General features: G+C 48.7%; 16 non-coding genes across 16 annotated transcripts; all 16 read left to right on the top strand.

Moving 5' to 3' along the window:
* Positions 1-3609: 3609 nt before the first annotated feature.
* LOC118803625 lies at positions 3610-3716 on the top strand. Its single transcript, XR_005006893.1, has one exon. It is a non-coding gene; the product is annotated as a U6 spliceosomal RNA (small nuclear RNA).
* A 610-nt stretch (positions 3717-4326) lies between these two features.
* Positions 4327-4490, top strand: LOC118803620. The gene has a single exon (XR_005006888.1). It is a non-coding gene; the product is annotated as a U1 spliceosomal RNA (small nuclear RNA).
* Positions 4491-4934: 444 nt separating this feature from the next.
* LOC118803631 lies at positions 4935-5041 on the top strand. Its single transcript, XR_005006899.1, has one exon. It is a non-coding gene; the product is annotated as a U6 spliceosomal RNA (small nuclear RNA).
* A 614-nt stretch (positions 5042-5655) lies between these two features.
* Positions 5656-5819, top strand: LOC118803621. Its single transcript, XR_005006889.1, has one exon. It is a non-coding gene; the product is annotated as a U1 spliceosomal RNA (small nuclear RNA).
* Positions 5820-6263: 444 nt separating this feature from the next.
* Positions 6264-6370, top strand: LOC118803624. The gene has a single exon (XR_005006892.1). It is a non-coding gene; the product is annotated as a U6 spliceosomal RNA (small nuclear RNA).
* Positions 6371-6980: 610 nt separating this feature from the next.
* On the top strand, positions 6981-7144 carry LOC118803632. The gene has a single exon (XR_005006900.1). It is a non-coding gene; the product is annotated as a U1 spliceosomal RNA (small nuclear RNA).
* Positions 7145-7588: 444 nt separating this feature from the next.
* LOC118803630 lies at positions 7589-7695 on the top strand. The gene has a single exon (XR_005006898.1). It is a non-coding gene; the product is annotated as a U6 spliceosomal RNA (small nuclear RNA).
* Positions 7696-8309: 614 nt separating this feature from the next.
* On the top strand, positions 8310-8473 carry LOC118803618. The gene has a single exon (XR_005006886.1). It is a non-coding gene; the product is annotated as a U1 spliceosomal RNA (small nuclear RNA).
* Positions 8474-8917: 444 nt separating this feature from the next.
* Positions 8918-9024, top strand: LOC118803623. The gene has a single exon (XR_005006891.1). It is a non-coding gene; the product is annotated as a U6 spliceosomal RNA (small nuclear RNA).
* A 614-nt stretch (positions 9025-9638) lies between these two features.
* On the top strand, positions 9639-9802 carry LOC118803633. The gene has a single exon (XR_005006901.1). It is a non-coding gene; the product is annotated as a U1 spliceosomal RNA (small nuclear RNA).
* A 444-nt stretch (positions 9803-10246) lies between these two features.
* Positions 10247-10353, top strand: LOC118803626. Its single transcript, XR_005006894.1, has one exon. It is a non-coding gene; the product is annotated as a U6 spliceosomal RNA (small nuclear RNA).
* Positions 10354-10971: 618 nt separating this feature from the next.
* LOC118803634 lies at positions 10972-11135 on the top strand. Its single transcript, XR_005006902.1, has one exon. It is a non-coding gene; the product is annotated as a U1 spliceosomal RNA (small nuclear RNA).
* Positions 11136-11579: 444 nt separating this feature from the next.
* LOC118803628 lies at positions 11580-11686 on the top strand. Its single transcript, XR_005006896.1, has one exon. It is a non-coding gene; the product is annotated as a U6 spliceosomal RNA (small nuclear RNA).
* A 594-nt stretch (positions 11687-12280) lies between these two features.
* On the top strand, positions 12281-12444 carry LOC118803619. Its single transcript, XR_005006887.1, has one exon. It is a non-coding gene; the product is annotated as a U1 spliceosomal RNA (small nuclear RNA).
* A 444-nt stretch (positions 12445-12888) lies between these two features.
* LOC118803627 lies at positions 12889-12995 on the top strand. The gene has a single exon (XR_005006895.1). It is a non-coding gene; the product is annotated as a U6 spliceosomal RNA (small nuclear RNA).
* Positions 12996-13550: 555 nt separating this feature from the next.
* LOC118803629 lies at positions 13551-13714 on the top strand. Its single transcript, XR_005006897.1, has one exon. It is a non-coding gene; the product is annotated as a U1 spliceosomal RNA (small nuclear RNA).
* Positions 13715-26546: the final 12832 nt, after the last annotated feature.

Here is a 26546-nt window from a genome sequence, read left to right as displayed (position 1 = left end):
AGTGTGCTTGTCTTCTAATTGAAATATAGTCTTTCTGCTGGTTAAGGTAGGCTCTGAGTTAAGACTTTCTCTAGCTTAGACTCTGTTAGTGACAAGGCTGCCTTGTAAAACCTAGTGCTTAATTGTAACTACTAGCTTCAGGTGTAGTTTCGGGTTAGCTAAAGGTGTGAATTGTAGGGGCCGGACTATCAGTCACAAGGCTGATAAATTGAGGAGGTGTCCCGCTACAGACAAGCTTGTCTGTCTCGGTCTGTTGCAGCTCCCATCTATCATCAACAGAGACGTGACTGCTTAACCTTGGCTAAGTATCACTGTTATTCTTCACTACCTCTTCTTGTCCTGATTACTCTAGTGTTGTGTCCATCATGTGCTTTACAATCCCTGTTTACTCTTCCCACAGATCGCATAGAACCATCCATCGTCACAGAACCCGTAATTCCACTAACCTCACCTATCCCCCACGATCGCCAGAATCTCAGACCAGGGTGACAGGTGGGCTTTGGAATTGCCAATCCGCTGTGCAGAAGGCAGACTCCATTTCAGCCCTCGCATCCTTCCATTCACTGCACTTCCTGGCGTTGACAGAGACCTGGATCACTCCCATGAATTCAGCAACTCCAGCAGCCCTGTCCTCTGCTTTTCACTTCTCCCATTCTCCGAGACAGTCTGGCAGGGGTGGTGGCACAGGTTTGCTTTTATCCAGAAAGTGGCGTTTCACTCCACTTGCTTTTTCTCATCTTTCAATTTCCTCCTTTGAGTACCATGCTGTCACTGTATCCTTCCCCACTAAACTCCACATCATTGTCCTTTATCGTCCTCCTTCTCCTCTAGGCTACTTCGTTGATGAGTTAGACACTCTTCTGAGTCTCTTCCCCATCGACGGAACCCCACTCATACTCTTGGGTGACTTCAACCTGCCATCGGACAAACTGCAGTCATCCGGCCTGTTACCACTGCTGTCATCCTTCGACCTCTCCCTCAACCAGACTTCTCCGACGCACAGAGCAGGCAACACTTTGGACCTGATTTTCACCAGACCTACCTCCACGCTGGATGTCACAGTAACTCCCCTTCACTGCTCTGATCACCACTTCCTATCTTTCTCACTTCTCCTACCTGCTGCTCCTGTCCATTCCACTCCTTCACGCTCCTCTCGACGCAACCTGCACTCCACTCCTCCCTCCTCTTTCGTCTCAACTATCCTGACCACTCTTCCCCATCCTGATTCATTTTCTTCTTTCTCACTGGACACAGCTACAGATGCTTTCCTTTCTTCACTCTCATCTGCAATTAATTTTCTGTGTCCTCTCTCCTCCAGGCCAGCAAGATCTTCCCCACCTGCCCCCTGGCTGACAGGTGTCCTGCGCAGCAACCGGCAAGAACTAAGGAAGGCTGAGAGAAGGTGGCGGAAATCCCAGCTCGACTCGGATCTTCACTCCTACCAATCTCTACTTTCCAAGTTCTCACTCGAAGTTACTGCTGCAAAGTCATCCTTCTACAGAGGGAAACTGGAAGCATCAGCATCTGATCCACGCAAGCTTTTCAGCATTTTCTCCTCTCTCCTCAACCCTCCTCCTCCCCCTCCACCCTCTTCTCTCACTCCTGAGGATTTTGTCACCTTCTTTGAGGAGAAGGTTGATAGAATCCGCCAGTCTTTTCCCTCTGTCCCCACTCCTTTCACTAGACCTCCTTCTCTCGTTCTCAATCCCTTAAACTGTTTTTCTTCTCTTTCCACAGACGCTGTCCTTCAACTGATCAAATCCAGTAACCCAACCACCTGCCCACTGGATCCCATTCCATCTGCATTGTTCCAGTCAATCTCCAAGGATCTACTGCCCTTCATCACTTTTCTCATTAACAAGTCCTTGTCATCAGGTGAAGTACCATCAACTTTGAAGACTGCAAGAGTACTTCCCATCCTGAAGAAGCCCTCGCTTGACAGCTCTGATGTCAACAACTACAGACCGGTATCACTCCTTTCTTTCCTTTCAAAAATTCTTGAACGTGCAGTCTATAATCAACTGTCTCTCTTTCTCACGCAGAACCAGCTCCAGGACCCCAACCAGTCTGGCTTCAAACCAGCGCACTCAACAGAAACTGCTCTTATAGCAGTGACAGAGAAGCTCCAGTCAGCAAGATCAGCCAGTATGTCATCTGTCCTGATTCTTCTTGACCTCTCAGCAGCTTTTGACACGGTCAACCACACAATCCTTCTGGATGTCCTCACCAACCTTGGAATCACTGGCTCTGTGTGGAAGTGGTTCAAGTCCTATCTGGAGGATCGCTCTTATCAGGTAACATGGAGAGGGTCCATATCCTCTCCATGCAGGCTCTCCACTGGTGTCCCACAAGGCTCGGTGCTAGGTCCTCTTCTCTTTTCTCTTTACACTAGCTCTCTTGGCAATGTAATATCATCTCATGGCTTCTCTTATCACTGTTATGCTGATGACACTCAACTAATGCTTTCTTTCTCACCCTCGGACACACAGGTTTCCAGTCGGATCTCGGCATGTCTGTCTGACATCTCTTCATGGATGGCAGCTCACCACCTGAAGCTCAATCCTAGCAAGACTGAGCTACTATTCATCCCTGCAACTACAGGTCCTCATCAAGATCTTGCCATCTCATTCGAGAACTCTCTGATTGTCCCGTCAGCAGAGGCAAGAAGTCTTGGTGTGGTTTTGGATGGCCAGTTATCGTTCTCGACTCACATTGTGAACATAACTCGGTCATGCAGATTTCTGCTGTTCAACATCCGGAGGATCCGACCCTTTCTCTCGAGAGAGGCCACTCAGGTGCTAGTGCAGTCTTTTGTCATCTCAAGGCTTGACTACTGCAACTCGCTCTTGGCTGGTCTTCCGATGCAGGCCATCAGGCCTCTGCAACTCATCCAGAATGCAGCAGCAAGACTCATCTTCAATCTCCCAAAGTTCAGCCACGTCACCCCACTGCTGCGCTCCCTTCACTGGCTTCCTGTAGCTGCACGCATCAGATTTAAAACCCTTATGCTTGCCTACAAGGCCAAAAATGGACCAGCCCCTCCCTACTTGATGGCAATGGTCAAATCTCGAACTGCACCACGAGCCCTTCGAGCTTCGAGTACAGCTCGGCTTGACCCGCCATCCTTCAAGGCGCGTGGAAGGCAAGCAACTAGACTATTCTCTGTGCTGGCACCCAGGTGGTGGAACGAACTCCCACTGGCTGTCCGTACAGCAGAGTCTCTCACTGTCTTCAAACGCAGACTGAAGACACACCTGTTTATTCAGCACTTAAATGAGCACTAAATTAAGTATTGATTGTAATGTATTGTACAGCACTTATGTATTTTATCGTATTGCACTGTTCTGTGTTTAACTCTGTCCCTTTTTCACTAGGTGTCAATGACCTTCTGATTCTACCAGTATCTGAGCTTAGGACTGACTTTCTCTCTAACCTATCGGTAGCTAGCGAAGATTCTTTCTCTGGATAGACAAAGCACTTTTTGTAAGTCGCTCTGGATAAGAGCGTCTGCTAAATGATGTAAATGTAAATGTAAATGAAACCTGCCCTCTCTCAGAAACCTTGTGCGGACACGGCAGGTATAAGTGAGCGCGGCACGCTAGGCGTAGCGTGCTAGCTACGGCAGCACATATACTAAAATTGGATCGATACAGAGAAGATTAGCATGGCCCCTGCGAAAGGATGACACGCAAATCCGTGAAGCGCTCCATGTTTTATGTCATCTCACACAAGCGCAGCACGTCACGGCAGCCGCCGCGTGCGACGACTTCGCACGATCGGCGCACGCACCCGCGAAAGCCTGCCGTGCATCTTCTCCCAGCCAAACGCCACAGCTGCCGGGGTCTGTTCTCGCCCTCTGAGGTCTAGGAAGGACCTCGGCCTGCAGCTCTGCAGTCGTTCTTGGGTGTTTGGCGCATGCTTTGTTTTATGTTTGTTCCAAAGTGTGTTACTCTGGCTGGCTGGCTGGCTGGCAGGCTGGCAGGCAGGCAGGCAGGCAGGCAGGCAGTAGAGGACAGTCCATGCAGAGGCACAGGCAGGCAGGCAGTAGAGGACAGTCCATGCAGAGGCACAGGCAAGCAGGCAGGAGAGGACAGTCCATGCAGAGGCACAGGCAGGCAGGCAGTAGAGGACAGTCCATGCAGAGGCACAGGCAGGCAGGCAGTAGAGGACAGTCCATGCAGAGGCACCAACAGCGCCTCCTGGCTCAGCGCGTAAGGCGGGTCTGAGACGCCCTTAAGCCCGTCCCCTGTCCCTTGCTCCGCCCTTCACCCTCATGCTGCATCTGGCTCGGTCACAAGGGTCCCGCCGAGATGTGCTGTGCAACTCATACTTACCTGGCAGGGGCGACACCATGATCACGAAGGTGGTTCACCCAGAGCGAGGCTCGGCCATTGCACTTCGGTTGTGCTGACCCTTGCGAATTCCCCAAATGCGGGGATCTCGACTGCATAATTTCTGGTAGTGGGGGACTGCGTTCGCGCTCTCCCCTGACAAGCTTGCGTTCAAGAACAGAACTAAGAACGAAGCCTCTGTGCTGCAGACTTGCCAGCGGCGTGCCATCTTCTTTGCAATTCCACGGAAGCTTCCGCAGCCTACTCTTTAGCACCGTGTGTGCCCGTGGACCAAAAAGTCATGACACACTGGCCTCCCACACATCTTCTCCCAGCCAAACGGGGTCTGTTTTCACCCTCTGAGTGAGCAGCCTGCAGCTCCGCATTTGCCCTTGGGTGTTTCACCCATGCTTTCTTTTGTGCCTGCTCCAAAGCGCCACACACAGTGTTCCTTGGGACCAAAGGGCACGCCAGGGGGCGCTGGCAATTTTGTGGCCCTGAAATAAGCCGCTCGGAAGCCGACGCGACTCCGAAACCTGCCCTCTCTCAGAAACCTTGTGCGGACACGGCAGGTATAAGTGAGCGCGGCACGCTAGGCGTAGCGTGCTAGCTACAGCAGCACATATACTAAAATTGGATCGATACAGAGAAGATTAGCATGGCCCCTGTGAAAGGATGACACGCAAATCCGTGAAGCGCTCCATATTTTATGTCATCTCACACAAGCGCAGCACGTCACGGCAGCCGCCGCGTGCGACGACTTCGCACGATCGGCGCACGCACCCGCGAAAGCCTGCCGTGCATCTTCTCCCAGCCAAACGCCACAGCTGCCGGGGTCTGTTCTCGCCCTCTGAGGTCTAGGAAGGACCTCGGCCTGCAGCTCTGCAGTCGTTCTTGGGTGTTTGGCGCATGCTTTGTTTTATGTTTGTTCCAAAGTGTGTTACTCTGGCTGGCTGGCTGGCTGGCAGGCTGGCAGGCAGGCAGGCAGGCAGGCAGGCAGGCAGTAGAGGACAGTCCATGCAGAGGCACAGGCAGGCAGGCAGTAGAGGACAGTCCATGCAGAGGCACAGGCAAGCAGGCAGGAGAGGACAGTCCATGCAGAGGCACAGGCAGGCAGGCAGTAGAGGACAGTCCATGCAGAGGCACAGGCAAGCAGGCAGTAGAGGACAGTCCATGCAGAGGCACCAACAGCGCCTCCTGGCTCAGCGCGTAAGGCGGGTCTGAGACGCCCTTAAGCCCGTCCCCTGTCCCTTGCTCCGCCCTTCACCCTCATGCTGCATCTGGCTCGGTCACAAGGGTCCCGCCGAGATGTGCTGTGCAACTCATACTTACCTGGCAGGGTCGACACCATGATCACGAAGGTGGTTCACCCAGGGCGAGGCTCGGCCATTGCACTTCGGTTGTGCTGACCCTTCCGAATTCCCCAAATGCGGGAATCTCGACTGCATAATTTTTGGTAGTGGGGGACTGCGTTCGCGCTCTCCCCTGACAAGCTTGCGTTCAAGAACAGAACTAAGAACGAAGCCTCTGTGCTGCAGACTTGCCAGCGGCGTGCCATCTTCTTTGCAATTCCACGGAAGCTTCCGCAGCCTACTCTTCAGCACCGTGTGTGCCCGTGGACCAAAAAGTCATGACACACTGGCCTCCCACACATCTTCTCCCAGCCAAACGGGGTCTGTTTTCACCCTCTGAGTGAGCAGCCTGCAGCTCCGCATTTGCCCTTGGGTGTTTCACCCATGCTTTCTTTTGTGCCTGCTCCAAAGCGCCACACACAGTGTTCCTTGGGACCAAAGGGCACGCCAGGGGGCGCTGGCAATTTTGTGGCCCTGAAATAAGCCGCTCGGAAGCCGACGCGACTCCGAAACCTGCCCTCTCTCAGAAACCTTGTGCGGACACGGCAGGTATAAGTGAGCGCGGCACGCTAGGCGTAGCGTGCTAGCTACGGCAGCACATATACTAAAATTGGATCGATACAGAGAAGATTAGCATGGCCCCTGCGAAAGGATGACACGCAAATCCGTGAAGCGCTCCATATTTTATGTCATCTCACACAAGCGCAGCACGTCACGGCAGCCGCCGCGTGCGACGACTTCGCACGATCGGCGCACGCACCCGCGAAAGCCTGCCGTGCATCTTCTCCCAGCCAAACGCCACAGCTGCCGGGGTCTGTTCTCGCCCTCTGAGGTCTAGGAAGGACCTCGGCCTGCAGCTCTGCAGTCGTTCTTGGGTGTTTGGCGCATGCTTTGTTTTATGTTTGTTCCAAAGTGTGTTACTCTGGCTGGCTGGCTGGCTGGCAGGCTGGCAGGCAGGCAGGCAGGCAGGCAGGCAGTAGAGGACAGTCCATGCAGAGGCACAGGCAGGCAGGCAGTAGAGGACAGTCCATGCAGAGGCACAGGCAAGCAGGCAGGAGAGGACAGTCCATGCAGAGGCACAGACAGGCAGGCAGTAGAGGACAGTCCATGCAGAGGCACAGGCAAGCAGGCAGTAGAGGACAGTCCATGCAGAGGCACCAACAGCGCCTCCTGGCTCAGCGCGTAAGGCGGGTCTGAGACGCCCTTAAGCCCGTCCCCTGTCCCTTGCTCCGCCCTTCACCCTCATGCTGCATCTGGCTCGGTCACAAGGGTCCCGCCGAGATGTGCTGTGCAACTCATACTTACCTGGCAGGGGCGACACCATGATCACGAAGGTGGTTCACCCAGGGCGAGGCTCGGCCATTGCACTTCGGTTGTGCTGACCCTTGCGAATTCCCCAAATGCGGGAATCTCGACTGCATAATTTCTGGTAGTGGGGGACTGCGTTCGCGCTCTCCCCTGACAAGCTTGCGTTCAAGAACAGAACTAAGAACGAGGCCTCTGTGCTGCGGACTTGCCAGCGGCGTGCCATCTTCTTTGCAATTCCACGGAAGCTTCTGCAGCCTACTCTTTAGCACCGTGTGTGCCCGTGGACCAAAAAGTCATGACACACTGGCCTCCCACACATCTTCTCCCAGCCAAACGGGGTCTGTTTTCACCCTCTGAGTGAGCAGCCTGCAGCTCCGCATTTGCCCTTGGGTGTTTCACCCATGCTTTCTTTTGTGCCTGCTCCAAAGCGCCACACACAGTGTTCCTTGGGACCAAAGGGCACGCCAGGGGGCGCTGGCAATTTTGTGGCCCTGAAATAAGCCGCTCGGAAGCCGACGCGACTCCGAAACCTGCCCTCTCTCAGAAACCTTGTGCGGACACGGCAGGTATAAGTGAGCGCGGCACGCTAGGCGTAGCGTGCTAGCTACGGCAGCACGTATACTAAAATTGGATCGATACAGAGAAGATTAGCATGGCCCCTGCGAAAGGATGACACGCAAATCCGTGAAGCGCTCCATATTTTATGTCATCTCACACAAGCGCAGCACGTCACGGCAGCCGCCGCGTGCGACGACTTCGCACGATCGGCGCACGCACCCGCGAAAGCCTGCCGTGCATCTTCTCCCAGCCAAACGCCACAGCTGCCGGGGTCTGTTCTCGCCCTCTGAGGTCTAGGAAGGACCTCGGCCTGCAGCTCTGCAGTCGTTCTTGGGTGTTTGGCGCATGCTTTGTTTTATGTTTGTTCCAAAGTGTGTTACTCTGGCTGGCTGGCTGGCTGGCAGGCTGGCAGGCAGGCTGGCAGGCAGGCAGGCAGGCAGTAGAGGACAGTCCATGCAGAGGCACAGGCAGGCAGGCAGTAGAGGACAGTCCATGCAGAGGCACAGGCAAGCAGGCAGGAGAGGACAGTCCATGCAGAGGCACAGGCAGGCAGGCAGTAGAGGACAGTCCATGCAGAGGCACAGGCAAGCAGGCAGTAGAGGACAGTCCATGCAGAGGCACCAACAGCGCCTCCTGGCTCAGCGCGTAAGGCGGGTCTGAGACGCCCTTAAGCCCGTCCCCTGTCCCTTGCTCCGCCCTTCACCCTCATGCTGCATCTGGCTCGGTCACAAGGGTCCCGCCGAGATGTGCTGTGCAACTCATACTTACCTGGCAGGGGCGACACCATGATCACGAAGGTGGTTCACCCAGGGCGAGGCTCGGCCATTGCACTTCGGTTGTGCTGACCCTTGCGAATTCCCCAAATGCGGGAATCTCGACTGCATAATTTCTGGTAGTGGGGGACTGCGTTCGCGCACTCCCCTGACAAGCTTGCGTTCAAGAACAGAACTAAGAACGAAGCCTCTGTGCTGCGGACTTGCCAGCGGCGTGCCATCTTCTTTGCAATTCTACAGAAGCTTCCGCAGCCTACTCTTTAGCACCGTGTGTGCCCGTGGACCAAAAAGTCATGACACACTGGCCTCCCACACATCTTCTCCCAGCCAAACGGGGTCTGTTTTCACCCTCTGAGTGAGCAGCCTGCAGCTCCGCATTTGCCCTTGGGTGTTTCACCCATGCTTTCTTTTGTGCCTGCTCCAAAGCGCCACACACAGTGTTCCTTGGGACCAAAGGGCACGCCAGGGGGCGCTGGCAATTTTGTGGCCCTGAAATAAGCCGCTCGGAAGCCGACGCGACTCCGAAACCTGCCCTCTCTCAGAAACCTTGTGCGGACACGGCAGGTATAAGTGAGCGCGGCACGCTAGGCGTAGCGTGCTAGCTACGGCAGCACATATACTAAAATTGGATCGATACAGAGAAGATTAGCATGGCCCCTGCGAAAGGATGACACGCAAATCCGTGAAGCGCTCCATATTTTATGTCATCTCACACAAGCGCAGCACGTCACGGCAGCCGCCGCGTGCGACGACTTCGCACGATCGGCGCACGCACCCGCGAAAGCCTGCCGTGCATCTTCTCCCAGCCAAACGCCACAGCTGCCGGGGTCTGTTCTCGCCCTCTGAGGTCTAGGAAGGACCTCGGCCTGCAGCTCTGCAGTCGTTCTTGGGTGTTTGGCGCATGCTTTGTTTTATGTTTGTTCCAAAGTGTGTTACTCTGGCTGGCTGGCTGGCTGGCAGGCTGGCAGGCAGGCAGGCAGGCAGGCAGGCAGGCAGTAGAGGACAGTCCATGCAGAGGCACAGGCAGGCAGGCAGTAGAGGACAGTCCATGCAGAGGCACAGGCAAGCAGGCAGGAGAGGACAGTCCATGCAGAGGCACAGGCAGGCAGGCAGTAGAGGACAGTCCATGCAGAGGCACAGGCAAGCAGGCAGTAGAGGACAGTCCATGCAGAGGCACCAACAGCGCCTCCTGGCTCAGCGCGTAAGGCGGGTCTGAGACGCCCTTAAGCCCGTCCCCTGTCCCTTGCTCCGCCCTTCACCCTCATGCTGCATCTGGCTCGGTCACAAGGGTCCCGCCGAGATGTGCTGTGCAACTCATACTTACCTGGCAGGGGCGACACCATGATCACGAAGGTGGTTCACCCAGGGCGAGGCTCGACCATTGCACTTCGGTTGTGCTGACCCTTGCGAATTCCCCAAATGCGGGAATCTCGACTGCATAATTTCTGGTAGTGGGGGACTGCGTTCGCGCTCTCCCCTGACAAGCTTGCGTTCAAGAACAGAACTAAGAACGAAGCCTCTGTGCTGCGGACTTGCCAGCGGCGTGCCATCTTCTTTGCAATTCCACGGAAGCTTCCGCAGCCTACTCTTTAGCACCGTGTGTGCCCGTGGACCAAAAAGTCATGACACACTGGCCTCCCACACATCTTCTCCCAGCCAAACGGGGTCTGTTTTCACCCTCTGAGTGAGCAGCCTGCAGCTCCGCATTTGCCCTTGGGTGTTTCACCCATGCTTTCTTTTGTGCCTGCTCCAAAGCGCCACACACAGTGTTCCTTGGGACCAAAGGGCACGCCAGGGGGCGCTGGCAATTTTGTGGCCCTGAAATAAGCCGCTCGGAAGCCGACGCGACTCCGAAACCTGCCCTCTCTCAGAAACCTTGTGCGGACACGGCAGGTATAAGTGAGCGCGGCACGCTAGGCGTAGCGTGCTAGCTACGGCAGCACATATCCTAAAATTGGATCGATACAGAGAAGATTAGCATGGCCCCTGCGAAAGGATGACACGCAAATCCGTGAAGCGCTCCATATTTTATGTCATCTCACACAAGCGCAGCACGTCACGGCAGCCGCCGCGTGCGACGACTTCGCACGATCGGCGCACGCACCCGCGAAAGCCTGCCGTGCATCTTCTCCCAGCCAAACGCCACAGCTGCCGGGGTCTGTTCTCGCCCTCTGAGGTCTAGGAAGGACCTCGGCCTGCAGCTCTGCAGTCGTTCTTGGGTGTTTGGCGCATGCTTTGTTTTATGTTTGTTCCAAAGTGTGTTACTCTGGCTGGCTGGCTGGCTGGCAGGCTGGCAGGCAGGCAGGCAGGCAGGCAGGCAGGCAGGCAGTAGAGGACAGTCCATGCAGAGGCACAGGCAGGCAGGCAGTAGAGGACAGTCCATGCAGAGGCACAGGCAAGCAGGCAGGAGAGGACAGTCCATGCAGAGGCACAGGCAGGCAGGCAGTAGAGGACAGTCCATGCAGAGGCACAGGCAGGCAGGCAGTAGAGGACAGTCCATGCAGAGGCACCAACAGCGCCTCCTGGCTCAGCGCGTAAGGCGGGTCTGAGACGCCCTTAAGCCCGTCCCCTGTCCCTTGCTCCGCCCTTCACCCTCATGCTGCATCTGGCTCGGTCACAAGGGTCCCGCCGAGATGTGCTGTGCAACTCATACTTACCTGGCAGGGGCGACACCATGATCACGAAGGTGGTTCACCTAGGGCGAGGCTCGGCCATTGCACTTCGGTTGTGCTGACCCTTGCGAATTCCCCAAATGCGGGAATCTCGACTGCATAATTTCTGGTAGTGGGGGACTGTGTTCGCGCTCTCCCCTGACAAGCTTGCGTTCAAGAACAGAACTAAGAACGAAGCCTCTGTGCTGCGGACTTGCCAGCGGCGTGCCATCTTCTTTGCAATTCCACGGAAGCTTCCGCAGCCTACTCTTTAGCACCGTGTGTGCCCGTGGACCAAAAAGTCATGACACACTGGCCTCCCACACATCTTCTCCCAGCCAAACGGGGTCTGTTTTCACCCTCTGAGTGAGCAGCCTGCAGCTCCGCATTTGCCCTTGGGTGTTTCACCCATGCTTTCTTTTGTGCCTGCTCCAAAGCGCCACACACAGTGTTCCTTGGGACCAAAGGGCACGCCAGGGGGCGCTGGCAATTTTGTGGCCCTGAAATAAGCCGCTCGGAAGCCGACGCGACTCCGAAACCTGCCCTCTCTCAGAAACCTTGTGCGGACACGGCAGGTATAAGTGAGCGCGGCACGCTAGGCGCAGCGTGCTAGCTACGGCAGCACGTATACTAAAATTGGATCGATACAGAGAAGATTAGCATGGCCCCTGCGAAAGGATGACACGCAAATCCGTGAAGCGCTCCATATTTTATGTCATCTCACACAAGCGCAGCACGTCACGGCAGCCGCCGCGTGCGACGACTTCGCACGATCGGCGCACGCACCCGCGAAAGCCTGCCGTGCATCTTCTCCCAGCCAAACGCCACAGCTGCCGGGGTCTGTTCTCGCCCTCTGAGGTCTAGGAAGGACCTCGGCCTGCAGCTCTGCAGTCGTTCTTGGGTGTTTGGCGCATGCTTTGTTTTATGTTTGTTCCAAAGTGTGTTACTCTGGCTGGCTGGCAGGCTGGCAGGCAGGCAGGCAGGCAGTAGAGGACAGTCCATGCAGAGGCACAGGCAGGCAGGCAGTAGAGGACAGTCCATGCAGAGGCACAGGCAAGCAGGCAGGAGAGGACAGTCCATGCAGAGGCACAGGCAGGCAGGCAGTAGAGGACAGTCCATGCAGAGGCACAGGCAAGCAGGCAGTAGAGGACAGTCCATGCAGAGGCACCAACAGCGCCTCCTGGCTCAGCGCGTAAGGCGGGTCTGAGACGCCCTTAAGCCCGTCCCCTGTCCCTTGCTCCGCCCTTCACCCTCATGCTGCATCTGGCTCGGTCACAAGGGTCCCGCCGAGATGTGCTGTGCAACTCATACTTACCTGGCAGGGGCGACACCATGATCACGAAGGTGGTTCACCCAGGGCGAGGCTCGGCCATTGCACTTCGGTTGTGCTGACCCTTGCGAATTCCCCAAATGCGGGAATCTCGACTGCATAATTTCTGGTAGTGGGGGACTGCGTTCGTGCTCTCCCCTGACAAGCTTGCGTTCAAGAACAGAACTAAGAACGAAGCCTCTGTGCTGCGGACTTGCCAGCGGCGTGCCATCTTCTTTGCAATTCCACGGAAGCTTCCGCAGCCTACTCTTTAGCACCGTGTGTGCCCGTGGACCAAAAAGTCATGACACACTGGCCTCCCACACATCTTCTCCCAGCCAAACGGGGTCTGTTTTCACCCTCTGAGTGAGCAGCCTGCAGCTCCGCATTTGCCCTTGGGTGTTTCACCCATGCTTTCTTTTGTGCCTGCTCCAAAGCGCCACACACAGTGTTCCTTGGGACCAAAGGGCACGCCAGGGGGCGCTGGCAATTTTGTGGCCCTGAAATAAGCCGCTCGGAAGCCGACGCGACTCCGAAACCTGCCCTCTCTCAGAAACCTTGTGCGGACACGGCAGGTATAAGTGAGCGCGGCACGCTAGGCGCAGCGTGCTAGCTACGGCAGCACGTATACTAAAATTGGATCGATACAGAGAAGATTAGCATGGCCCCTGCGAAAGGATGACACGCAAATCCGTGAAGCGCTCCATATTTTATGTCATCTCACACAAGCGCAGCACGTCACGGCAGCCGCCGCGTGCGACGACTTCGCACGATCGGCGCACGCACCCGCGAAAGCCTGCCGTGCATCTTCTCCCAGCCAAACGCCACAGCTGCCGGGGTCTGTTCTCGCCCTCTGAGGTCTAGGAAGGACCTCGGCCTGCAGCTCTGCAGTCGTTCTTGGGTGTTTGGCGCATGCTTTGTTTTATGTTTGTTCCAAAGTGTGTTACTCTGGCTGGCTGGCAGGCTGGCAGGCAGGCAGGCAGGCAGTAGAGGACAGTCCATGCAGAGGCACAGGCAGGCAGGCAGTAGAGGACAGTCCATGCAGAGGCACAGGCAGGCAGGCAGTAGAGGACAGTCCATGCAGAGGCACAGGCAAGCAGGCAGTAGAGGACAGTCCATGCAGAGGCACCAACAGCGCCTCCTGGCTCAGCGCGTAAGGCGGGTCTGAGACGCCCTTAAGCCCGTCCCCTGTCCCTTGCTCCGCCCTTCACCCTCATGCTGCATCTGGCTCGGTCACAAGGGTCCCGCCGAGATGTGCTGTGCAACTCATACTTACCTGGCAGGGGCGACACCATGATCACGAAGGTGGTTCACCCAGGGCGAGGCTCGGCCATTGCACTTCGGTTGTGCTGACCCTTGCGAATTCCCCAAATGCGGGAATCTCGACTGCATAATTTCTGGTAGTGGGGGACTGCGTTCGCGCTCTCCCCTGACAAGCTTGCGTTCAAGAACAGAACTAAGAATGAAGCCTCTGTGCTGCGGACTTGCCAGCGGCGTGCCATCTTCTTTGCAATTCCACGGAAGCTTCCACAGCCTACTCTATGCAAATCCGTGAAGCGCTCCATATTTTATGTCATCTCACACAAGCGCAGCACGTCACGGCAGCCGCCGCGTGGGACGACTTCGCACGATCGGCGCACGCACCCGCGAAAGCCTGCCGTGCATCTTCTCCCAGCCACACGCCGCAGCTGCCGGGGTCTGTTCTCGCCCTCTGAGGTCTAGGAAGGACCTCGGCCTGCAGCTCTGCAGTCGTTCTTGGGTGTTTGGCGCATGCTTTGTTTTATGTTTGTTCCAAAGTGTGTTACTCTGGCTGGCTGGCTGGCTGGCTGGCAGGCTGGCAGGCAGGCAGGCAGGCAGGCAGTAGAGGACAGTCCATGCAGAGTGTGTATGTGTATGATACCTGGCTAGCAAGGCTTTCCAAAACGGCGCTATGTTTCCAAAAAGCAGGCTAACAGTTCTTTTGAAGCAATCTATCATAAGCTAACAGATAACTGCGTATAGTGCCTTGACTATATAGTTTGCTAGTTAATGTTAACTTTGCTGTCCAATTCAAAACACCAGAACGTTTTAACGTTAATCATATAAAACCTGATTCACGTTCTGTGCTCACACTCCGACTGTCATCATCCATCTTTTCCACGTGTTAAATGCGGTCCTTATATCCACTTCGCTAGGGAGCAGTGTCGCGAAAACATATGGTCCTGGAATTGCTGCCTCTTGTTCTGCAGTCAGACCCTACTCACAATACCAGAGAACCTGCATTTCAAAACAGAAAATGGTACAGTTCAGCTCACAACATGAAGTAGGCGAACATTAACGTTAGCTAACTAGCTCGCTAGCACAACTATCGCCGCGTCCCAAAGCACACACTTCTGTACTTCACACACTACACTAATGAGTGCACTTCTAACGGTATATGTGCTATTTTTACACACTATTTAGTGAGCTAGTATGCTGTTTGGGTGAACCAACAAGTTTCTTCTGCAGATGCTCCATCATGGAGGATGTGCTCTGTGCCAGCTAAGGTCGGCTTACAAATCGCACAACTGACAACCTTTTTTTTCTGAGTTTAGCTCTCACACTTTTGAAGATTTTCCTCTTGAGGCTGCCATCACGCTGTTAACTCTCCAGCGAGCGGCAACGTTAAAACGTTTCTAGTGAGTGCGAGAAAGACGTGTAATGACGTCACCAACTAATCGACTACTAAATTAGTTGCCAACTAATTTGCTCGTCAGTTTAAGTTGACTAAGTCGAATAATCGTTGCACCCCTAATCTATATATAAGGATCTTTTTAAATTTATTTTGGATGATAAAATATTTTGCATTTAATTGAGCATAGCATTAGTTCAGACAGGCAATGAAGTCAAGCTCAGGCCCCAATCTCAAACCACCAGCCATTATCAGCTGATCTCAGTTAGCTGACAGCTCAGCATGTGATTGGTTAAATTTGTCAGGGTGTTTATTTAAGCTGCTTTAGCTCATTCTCTCACTTCCTCTTTGCAACCCGCCTCCACTCCAACTCCTTCATACTGCGTCTGTCTTGATTAATGTCATGTTTTTTGTCATTGATGCCTGCTCTGTTCTGTGCCCTCTCTGGGAGGTCTTTCTGCTTTTCTCCCTGCCGTAGGCTTTTAATGTGTACACATAGGAGGGCAGTGAGGTTCCGGAAATATATATATATATATATATATATATATATATATATATATATATATATAGTACAGTGGCAAATATAGGTTAGTCGTAAGTCAGAAAATGTCATTAGTTCTTTGTAGTTTGGATCACTACTCTATTTTAAGAATGTGAAATGTAAGAATAATAGCAAAGACAATGATTTATTTCAGCTTTTATTTGTTTCATCAAATCTCAGTGGCTCAGAAGTTTATGTACGCATGGTTGGTATTTGGTGGCATTGCCTTTAAATTATTTAACTTGGATCTAACTTTTTGTGTAGCCTTTCACAAGTTTCCCACAATAAGTTGCTGAAGGTTTGTCCTATTCCTCCTCAAAGAGCTGGTGTAACTGAGTCAGGTTTGTAGGCCTCCTTGTTCACACATGCTTTTTTCACTTCTTCCCTTAAATCTTCAATAGGATTCACTTTCCTTCACTAAGTTGTCCTTAAGCCAATTTGCCACAACTTTGGAAGTATGTTTGGGGTCATTGTCCATTTGGAAGACCCATTTGCACCCAAGCTTTAACTTTATGACTGATGTTATGAGATGTTGCTTCAGTATCTCCACATAATTTTCCTTCCTCATAATGCCATCCATTTTGTGAAGTGCACCAATCCCACCTGGAGCAAAGCTCCCCCACAAGATGATGCTGCCACCCACATGCTTCACGGTTGGATGGTGTTCTTTGGCTTGCAAGCCTCCCCCTATTTCTTCTATACATAACGATGGTCATTAAGGCCAAACAGTTACATTTTTGTTTCACCAGATCAGAGTACCTTTCTCCAAAAAGTAAGATCTTTGTCTTTCCTATAGTGGTTTTGGAGCAGTGGCTTCTTCCTTGCTGTGCAGCCTTTCAGGTCATGTCGATATAGGACACGTTTACTGTTGATATTGATACTTTGGTACCTGTTTCTTTCAGCATCCTCACAAGGTTGTTTGCTGTTGTTCTTGGATCTGTTCTTGATTCTGAATCGATTCTGAATCGTTCACAGACGTCAAAAAGTCGATTTTCTAAATATTTAATTTATAACATAATGTTGACGGAATGCAAAAGGTGGAACTGGAAGTGGGTAAGTGCAGCGCCTGGACAGTCTGTGGCGGCTCATAACAAAAACACAAAAGGATGAGTAAGAAATCCGACCGGCTCCCTCTGCATTAAAGCCAGGTTAGATCAGGAGTCACAACACAAATGATAAGAAGAGCCATTTTGTCCTTTCAACAAAGTCAAACCACCTCGGGAGCCACAACATTTAATGCCCAGTATGTCTTAATATGTATTAATGTCCTAGTATAGGCTAAAAATATAAACGAGAGTGCAGACTTAGGTTACTTCGCTCTGCTTTAAGCTTTAGGTGCAGCTGCTTTCCTCCCATCTCCGCCAGAAAACTTTTCTTCAAAACTAGATCAGTTTCTTGTAAAATGTCTCAGCATCAGGCTGTTTTACGAGGCTGAAGTCACTTCTCATTCACCAGCTTCTCGTTCTAATTTTCCCGTTCCACCTTAAATTCTGCCTTAGGCGCTGAATATAACTGCTGCACAAGGTAAGGTGGAACGGGAAAATTCAAAAGAGAAGCGAGTTCATGTTCGCAACTTTTTAGAGAAAGACAGTCTCTCGTTGCAGATTTAACCAACCGCGCTGCTTATAAATGCGAATAAGTCCTCCAAATGTTTGTCTTAATCTGTTTTTTCATTCGCTACTGGCGAGGCCAGACTTCAGGGCTGTGTGACCTGCTGTCTGCTGTCTGTTCTCAGTCGTTGAGAACCAGGGCTTTCACGCTATGCTGCACACTTTGGAGCCGAGATTCAGCGTCCAGTCTCGAAAATACCACCCCCCCCCCTTCTACAACAAGACCAAAACCGAAATTATACAATGACTAAAGAAAACGGGAAGGATGGCTGTAACTTGCTGCGTAGACACCCATTACCACTGGATCTTATTTCAGATGAGTGGCAGCAGCGTCTCTGAATGAGAGTCTTCTAGTTCACTTGCCACCTCCATTTGATCCAGTGTGGGCGTGGTCAAGTGCTGTCTGCCGGGGAGAGGCTGGGCCAGAGTGAGGACGTGGACTGATTGGCAAACGCTTACACCTGTGGCTAATTGTCTTATTCCCTACAAATATGAGCCTCTTTCCAGAGTTGAGAGAGAGTGAGAGTAAGAGACTTGGGAGACAGGGCCATGCGGGCAGAGAGACGAACTGAACTTGAAACTCCAGAGACAGAAACAACTCTGAAGCCTGCAGTAGTGAAGAGCTTTCCACTCACAGCCCAGCGTTCTTCTGTTTATGTTGTTATATTTTTGAGAGAAAGAATAAAAGCTCTCTGCCGGCTGACACCGCCGTGTCTGTACTCCTTCTTCCAGGTTTCTCAACCTGTGGGCCGCGGACCACAAGTGTGTACAAGTACAACCATTTACTGCCATGCTTAAATACAGAGATACTGTTTATTTATGTTACATTCCCTTCAGACCCCTAGATTGTTCTGGTGTTGGTAACATGAGTGTTACCAACATGAGTGTAACATAAATTTGAGGACTCGTCTTTTTTTTTTTCAGTGCATGGGTTGCATTGGTAGCTCGCTTTTTGCTGTTTTTGTCCTGGGTGGTGGGATGCCTTGTGTTTTTGTTTTTTTATGGTAAGCAGTCCTGTGTAGTCTAGATGCCTTTGTGTGGGATCCTACCCTGGAGCAATTTGACCGATGCTGCAAAGCTGATTTATTCTGATTGCAGATTTCTTTAGTTTTGATGTTAGCCGCTATGCGACTAAAGCACTGAGTAAGTCTGCTCTGTATCAGCAGTTGGTGGACAGAGGGATTCTGCCAGAGAGGCCGTGCGCCATGACGGAGGGTGCAGGTGTAGCCGCGGAGGAGGCGTCTCTTGAAGCAACAGCAGAGGCTGGGGCTCCGGCAGCATCTCCTGACATAGATCCTGGGAGTCCTCCAGCAATGTTTCCTGGCATGGATCCTGAAGGTCCTCGGCTCACCTCGAATCCTGAGCTTGTGGTGCGTCTGAAGGAGCTGGAGGTGTAATTGCAGCGACAACAGGTACGTGCTTTAGAAACTGAAGCCAACAAAGTTATTAAGCTGCCTCAGCTGGAGTTAGATGCACGGCATTTGCTTGTTCCTCTATCCCCCGGAGCACTCTTAGTTTTCTTGTGAAATGAAAGCCTTTTAAAGATTTTTGCTGAACCCACTCAGAGCTAAAAGGGCATCTACAAATCTACAAATTACATCACAAACAGCGATCATGATCCAGCATGGACCTTTCGGCAAATAGAGCACAAACGATGGTCAGTCAGAGTTTTTACAATGACCCCAGATTGATCTTTTAGTGAGATAAACAACAGATTTGTAACAAATATGGTAAAATCCAAGGGCAGCAGTTCAGTTTAGAATTATATTGTATTTGCATAGTTGTTGAACTGGGTCATTCTACAGTTTCAGTCTCAGAGCTTTTAATCTCAGAGTACCAACATTTTTCACTCTCCCTGTTAAAATCACTCCAGTTTCCTCATCAGGAGCATTTATTTCTGATCTTACTGCTCACGAGTCTAAACTTACACTATTTATACTGTACAGTTCTCTTATCTTCATGTCTGAGATGTTTCCATATGCTGCTCCACTGAGATGGGCAGTTTTGATAAAGGTGAGATGAGTGATTGTGTGAGACGCAACATCAACTGTTTATGTCCCACTTTTTCTTTAGTTCTACCTCACAACCTAATTATATACCTGATTTACACAAAGCACATAAAGTACAGACAGTTAAGTTACATATAAAGTGTCATTGTGTTGCATAAAACAGTGCAGTTCTCCTGTTTGCTTTGTGTTCAGGAAAATTCTTGATGAAAAATATTTGTTGATGTTTTCCCCCCACTTTTCTTTATTTAATATAACTTTAAAAGCACAAATAATCTAAAAGTAACAAAGTAATCAGATTATGTTGCCCAACCCAACCCAAATAAAACTCCAATATAAGAGCTGAAACTGCTCTCAACATCAGGTCATAAAGAAACAAACTGCTTAAACTTAACAGTTTCTCAGTTGCATCAGGTACATCTGTAAAAAATCTTGGTGTGGTAATAGATCCTGATCCGTCCTTCGATATGCATATAACAAATATTACTAGAATAGCCTTCCTGCATCTCCGCAAATTCTATTACTGACCTATAAAGCTCTAAATGGACTCGCCCCTCAGTACCTGAGTGAACTTCTCTCATACTATGAACCATCTCGCCTACTTAGATCACAAGGTGCTGGCTTACTATTAGTACCTAGAATCAATAAAGTTACATCAGAGGGGAGAGCCTTCTCATACAAAGCCCCCCAGTTTTGGAATAATCTTCCAGTCAGTGGTCTCTCACGCATTCACTGTAATACTAACACCATTGAGCTTGGCCTGCCGGAGTCTCTGTTTCACTCCCTTAACACTGTATACTGTAATCAGTCTGTCTTAACAGAACTAACTGTCTGTGTGTTTCTCTGCCGAACTGAACAACTGCCCATCCTGTGCGGTCTGATGCTGTTTCTTCATCTACCTTGATCAGGTGCCCACTGCTCACCTGTTTTCCGGGCCAGTCTGACCACTATGGAGCTTCCTCCTGTACAACGCTGTGCAAACCTCACCTGCATGAACTGATCCTCCTGAAACTGCTGCATTTTTTTAATCATAGACATTATTACTTTTCCTTTCTTTTCGTATTATTATATTAATGGTCAAATCTCATTTTCTGCTGTTATTGTTTGCTATCCGGAGTCGACCAGAGGAGGATGGGTTCCCTTTTTGAGTCTTCGTTCCTCTCGAGGTTTCTTCCTCTTGTTCTTAGGGAGTTATTCCTTGCCACTGTCGCCATTGGCTTCCTATACAATAAAAGCGCTATATTAATAAACTGACTTGATTTGACTTGATTTGACTCGACTTTTCCTGAAACAGTCACTGACCTACAACTACCAATACAATGTAACAGCCTAATATGTTGGTGAGACATTAAACTGTAAAGATTAAAATACAGTTGAATTGCTCCTTCTGCTCTAAGAACTTTTTGCTTTGTCTGTCATTTATAGCTGCTTTAGTTTTCACATTAAAAAATAAAGATATATCAAAAATTGACACTGCATCTCAGTGGGATTCAAGTCAGGACTTTGCCACTCCCAAGCCTTAGTTTCGTATCTTGTGAGCCATTAAGAGGTGGACTTGCTAATGTGCTTTGGAACATTATGCCAAAAGTCTTGGGGGTTATCTAAAAATGTTTGGCTTTTGTGTTCTTTTTGGTCAGCAGTGGTTTTCACCTCTCCCATGGATGCCATTTTTGTCCAGTGTCTTTCTTATTGTGGAATCATGTACACTGATCTTAACTGAGGCAAGTGAGGCCTGTAGTTCTTTAGATGTACATCTGGGTTTTTTTGTGACCTGCTGGATGACTTGTCTATGCGCTCTTGGTGAAATTTTGGTAGGCCGGCCGCTCCTGGGAAGGTTCACCACTGTCTAGTAGATACTCAGCTCTCACAGCTCTCACTGTGGTTCACTGGAATCCCAGAGCCTTAACAATGGCTTTGTAATCCTTTCCACACTGATAGATTTTAGTAATTTTGTTTTGTATCTGTGTTTGAATTTCTGTAGAATGTGGCATTATGTCCTGTCTTTTGAGACCTTCTAGCCTGATTCACATTGCCAGGCAGGCTCTATTTAAGGGATGTTTAGATTCAAAAGGTTTGGTAGTAATGATGCCTGGGTGTGGCTCATGATATTAAACCCAAGTGAATATTTGGTTAATTTGTTGATTTAGTAGTAGTAGTAGTAGTACTAGGGGGCAGTTACTTTTTCACACAGGGCCAGGTAAGGCTGAACAGCATTTTTACCCAGAAAATATTGCTTAGGGCTACCAAAGGCTAAAGCTGGCCCTGGACTATGAGACCATGTGACAACCACCCCATCCCAATTTGTGATTACTCAGGTTTGTTTAATTGATTCATTAATACAGGTACAAGAGAGCTTTCAGCATCTATTCTTGATTCTAGCCCTTTGGTCACCTTTGGAGTCTGATTTTGCTGTTTGTCAACATTAGGACCAAAAGTGTGCCAATGAAAGTGAAGCCATTATGAGGCTGAGAAACAAGAATAAACAGTAAGAGGTTCTGAAGTAAGAGAAAGTGGTCAGATCATTCTCTGCTTTTTGTGTTCAAGAGGTTTTACGTGTTGTACAACATAACATGCTGTGTCTCCCCAAGACTGAGTCTCATTTGACACTATGAGAATGTTCCAAACACTATGGGAATGTTCTAAGTGGTCACATTTTGACTGTTTTCAAACACAATTCATTTTATTCTTGCATTTTCTGTGTTTTGTTACATAAATGTAATCTGTTTCTATTTATTATTATGTAGTTCCTAAATGTTTATCCATCGTCTCAGTGTTTTATGTTCACATTTGCCAACTTGTAAAACAAATGCATTAGTCCTCTAAGAATTGCATCCAACTTCTTTTTCAGCACAAAATATGTTATCTGAACATTCTCAACACTTTAGGCTACGTCAGCATTTCTGTGACCAAAGTTTTAATTCCATGTCAGGTTCTTTGATATTTGTCTCATTTATTATGCTTTGAAATGCCACTTAATGTGTTACTAGAATAACTTCATTAAGATATTTTAATTAATAGAGCTGGTACTTCAAATAAAGCGCTCATTAACTCATAAACTCAATACAAAGAGATGGACAACAATCATGAACAAAGTCACAACGTAGAGATTTTGTGTAACAGAGTTTTCATCATAAGCTGCTTCACTACGTCGACTCTTTTCCTGTTTTTCTTGTCATTTGAGTCACACTGTGAAAGAGAGAGGGTGTGATGGTTTTCTCTGCTGCACTTTCAGAAAATTTTATTGCTGAATAATAAGGTAAGAACAAACACACACACTCACATTTTACATAAACATGTTGATACAGTAGCTGTCATACTGTCGTTGCTGTTTTCTTTTTTTGGTGAACTCAGCTGGTTGTGTGTATTTAGTGTGGTAGCCGTTCTCATCTCTACAGTCAGTCCATCATTTCAGGAAGTAGCCAAACGCTGACACAGTTCTTGTTGTGTTTGATGGATTATTGCTAAAAGAGTCATTCTTCGCCTGTCATTTTCATTACAGGAAAGAACAACTAATTCAACGTTTAGAACAATGGCTTTTATCCTATTCTCCCATAATTCACCTTGGGATGATTTTCAGCAGCGTCTGGCTGGTGAGATCAGACTGTCCATTTTCCTCATCGCTGGAGAGTGTGGGGGTCTGCCAGCTCTAGTTTGGGCTCTGCATGTTCTGTATGGTCATCATAAGAGTGGAGGCCGAATCTCAGTCTTGGTCATCATGCTTCTTCTCTGTGACCTGCTGCAGCTGCTTCTGAATCCATACATAGTGACTAAACTGTTGCAGTATGAAGACTGCTGGAGGAGAAGTATGACGTGCAAGATATTTACTTCTTTGTGGTCAGGATCAAATGTCTATGGGTTTCTCCTGCAACAAGTGGTGGTTCTAGAGGGCGCTCTCTCTATAAGAAATCCAAACAGTTCTGCTCATGTTTTCTTTCCTTGTTGCTCCATCATCATCTCCATCATTTTGTTCATTTGTTTTTTCTTTGGTGAGCTGTATGAAACAACAGTTCTCCTAATCCTAAGTGTTCCATTTTATTTACTTCTAACAATCACATCATGTATAGTTACTTGTAGAGCTCTACCCCATTTGAGTGACATCCCTTACAGAACCAAGAAGCCGAGTTCTACAGTGTCAGTGTTTGTCAGTTTCACAATGATCCTGCATTCACTATTCATCATCATATCTCATTTTCTGTGGCGTTCCTGGTATCTGTGGGTGATGGATTTCTGTCTGATGAGTTTGAGAGTGATTGCAGACCCCCTGCTGTGTGTGTTGGTCTACAGAAAAGACCTCAGTGTTCAGAAAGAAACACATGCAGAGAAACATACAGACACAGAGCTGACTCAGATACAGAGCTCAGACACCTCAAACACACACACAGCTCAGGAAGTCTGAGGTGAACAGCTAGTGTTACCGTCCATAACAGAATCTTCAGAATCATCTAGAATTTGACTTGTTCAGTGTTTCTCTACACTCACTGCCCTAATGACATTTTGAGTGTCTGTGAGATCAGATTACTGAAAATGTTAAATTAATGTAAGTCTTACTATATTTGTTATTTTAAATTGTATTATTTTAGAGTGTAACTTTAACATCTTTATTGTAGAATATTTGTGTTGCAAAATTGTAGCCTGATCTAATCACATGGATGGATATCAGTAATTTCACAGTCCCTACATAAAGGTAAATCTAGGTAAATTGACACCTGCTGTTGCAAATACAGCCACATTACAGAACAGTTTAAAGCTGTTACCATATAACAACAGACATGTATTATTACCACTAGATAAATGTTACGAAAGTTGTCATGTCTAGTGCAGAGACAGTGTAAGTACTCTCATAATGTAGGTAATTGCACACCTGCTGATATATTCAGAAAAGTCTTATAAAAAAAAAACCCAACAGTTCACTCTATTACTGTGTAATTACATAAAAGATATGCTGTTACAGCTTTTCACAACATAAGTTATCAAATGTGAATACACATGTGTAGTTACATGATTAGTATAATCAATTTGTAACAATGCATACTTCACCAACATTGTTGTTAACGTGTAGCCACGTAATTATTAAAGATAATAAAGTGGAGCCTATACATTAAATGCTTGTGTGTTTCTGCCCGTGTGTGATTCTATCCAAAGTCTGTTTATATTGCTGTAACTGACTGCATCTTTGTTTTTCTCATGTGTTCTGCTGTGGTCTATGAGGTAATTCTCACCCTCCTCTTCTCTATATGACTACGTTCTCACACTGGCTCTGCAAGTTTAAGCAGTTGGCAGATCATCTTTCTCAAAAAAGAGTATCTCAGGAGATCATGACCACTCTCAGACCCAAAAATGGAGGTTATTTTAATGCATTTTAATCATTTTTACCACATTGAGTTTTCATATTGTTTAATATATAATCATAAAAAAGTAATTCAGCAGAATAAATCTGAGTGCATTTTGAAATTGTGGAGTCATTTGTGTTGAAGTTGTAAGTCTAGAGCTCTCTGGCCAAACAAAGATGAACCAACACAAACCTACAGAAATGTCTGGTTGGTGTGCCAAACCTGTGTTTGATTGTTGTTAATGTCTAGAACATTCTCTCTCCATTCACTCTTCTGGTTCACTGAGCTGGTCAGTGCCTTTTTCTTTTCATTCTAAGGACAACTGCAAACATCAGAACACTGGCTTATGGTTTATGGCTTGTGTTGTAGGATATTTGGTCAGTGTACTCTGGTCTCTAGAGTTTTGATGGAAAACTGGTGCTTTTTAGTGTTTGCACAGATGGTCAGCATTGTGTTTAGAAATGACTTGGAGGGCAAATGTGTTAAAACTAAAATGTGATGTACTGAACTTGGATGCTGGCTGTGGGTTTGAGGTTTTAACAGATATAGAACAAACTGTGACCAGGAAGTGTGTCAGTGATATGGTGTTGATGCTGGGGCTTAAATTTACCATCAGTATGACCTCATACAGTGTTTAATGTCCTCTAAGATAGTTCAGCTGAAACAGCTCTGTAAATGTCTCTTGTAGCTGCAGCACTACAAGAACTCAGTTGATATGTTTGTTCCAAAGGGGTGGTGCTACAATTAGTTTCATGCGCTGCTGGTTGCTATTCCTATAGCTGTTGCAGTGACAGTATTTGAATATAGAGGGTGGGAATCTGGGTCATAGTGATCTATCCTGTGTATAGCGTACCTGCATGCTGTAATCAGTGCAGAAGGTTTGATATGAAGCTTTAATATTTAAGCACACATCTAAGATTTGTCGTCACCCTGTTTCATCTGGACTTGTTAGACTAGTCTTCAACTCTGTATGCACTTCTGCTCTTCAAAACTAAATGTGCAGCACTTAGTGGCATGGAAAGCAGTTAAACTGTAATAAGGGAAGTAATTTGCTTCACATTTAAAAAATGATGGGTTAATCACTACACAGCTGTGCTCTCAGCCACTGCTTTGATAGAGTTAGGTTTGTGGAGTGATAGTGTTTTGGTTTGTATCCCACAATCCCACATTTTGTTTTTGTGCATGGCAGGTTTCAGTCATATTCAGTTATATAAAGTTATATAGACTTCTATTTGCCTATGTTTTCAAAGTTCTGTTATGTACAGTTGGAAATAGAATGGTCATATGGTAGATTATGGGTCATCTGGGACACATCAAAACTTTTTAGAATGGGACAATTGAATGTACACTAAACACACACACACAGTACACAAATAGAAGGTGCCCGAGTTGAACTAGTCACAAGGTGCCAGCTAAACTAATCTCATGTGTACGCCACACATACACACACACACATCAGCAACCAAAACATAAGTTTTTGAAATTGGCTTCAGACAGTAGCTGTGCGAGGGTTTGTATTTGCTCACACCTTACTTTTCTTGGTTCTTGCACAAAGTCTGTAATTTAGCTTTATTTCAGGTTGAACTATTCTCCACCACAATTGAACACTTCGCAGTGACAAAGAACGTTCTTCCATGTGGTGCATAGCCGCAGGTGCACTTTTTTCTTTTCTTGGTTTGTTCGGAAACTTTGCTTTGCTATGGTAGTGATTGATTAGTGGTTTTATGGTATCTGAAGTGGTTGCTAGGATTTTGCTAGGTGTTTGCCATCTTAACTCCGGTGGTTGCCAAGGTTGTGCTATGCATTGCTAAAAAAACAGCTGGAGGAGCAATTTGTAACTAACTCACATGACCTGGCATAAAAACAGCATTTTAGAGAGGCAGAGTTTCTCAGAAGCAAAGATGGGTAGAGGTTCACCAATCTGAGAAAAACGGTGTCTAAAAATTGTTCAAGAATTTCAGAAAAATGTTCCTCAACATAAAATTGAGAAGACTTTGGACATCCCACCATCTACAGTACATAATATCATGACAAGATTCAGAAAATCTGGAGAAATCCATGTACACAGGGGACAAGGCTGTCAATATTGGATGCTTGTGATCTTCAGGCCTCAGGCAGCACTGCATT

The sequence above is a fragment of the Colossoma macropomum genome, unplaced genomic scaffold, assembly GCF_904425465.1.
Source record: "Colossoma macropomum unplaced genomic scaffold, Colossoma_macropomum, whole genome shotgun sequence".
Classification (NCBI taxonomy): domain Eukaryota; kingdom Metazoa; phylum Chordata; class Actinopteri; order Characiformes; family Serrasalmidae; genus Colossoma; species Colossoma macropomum.
This window is presented reverse-complemented; position numbering and strand designations above follow the sequence as displayed.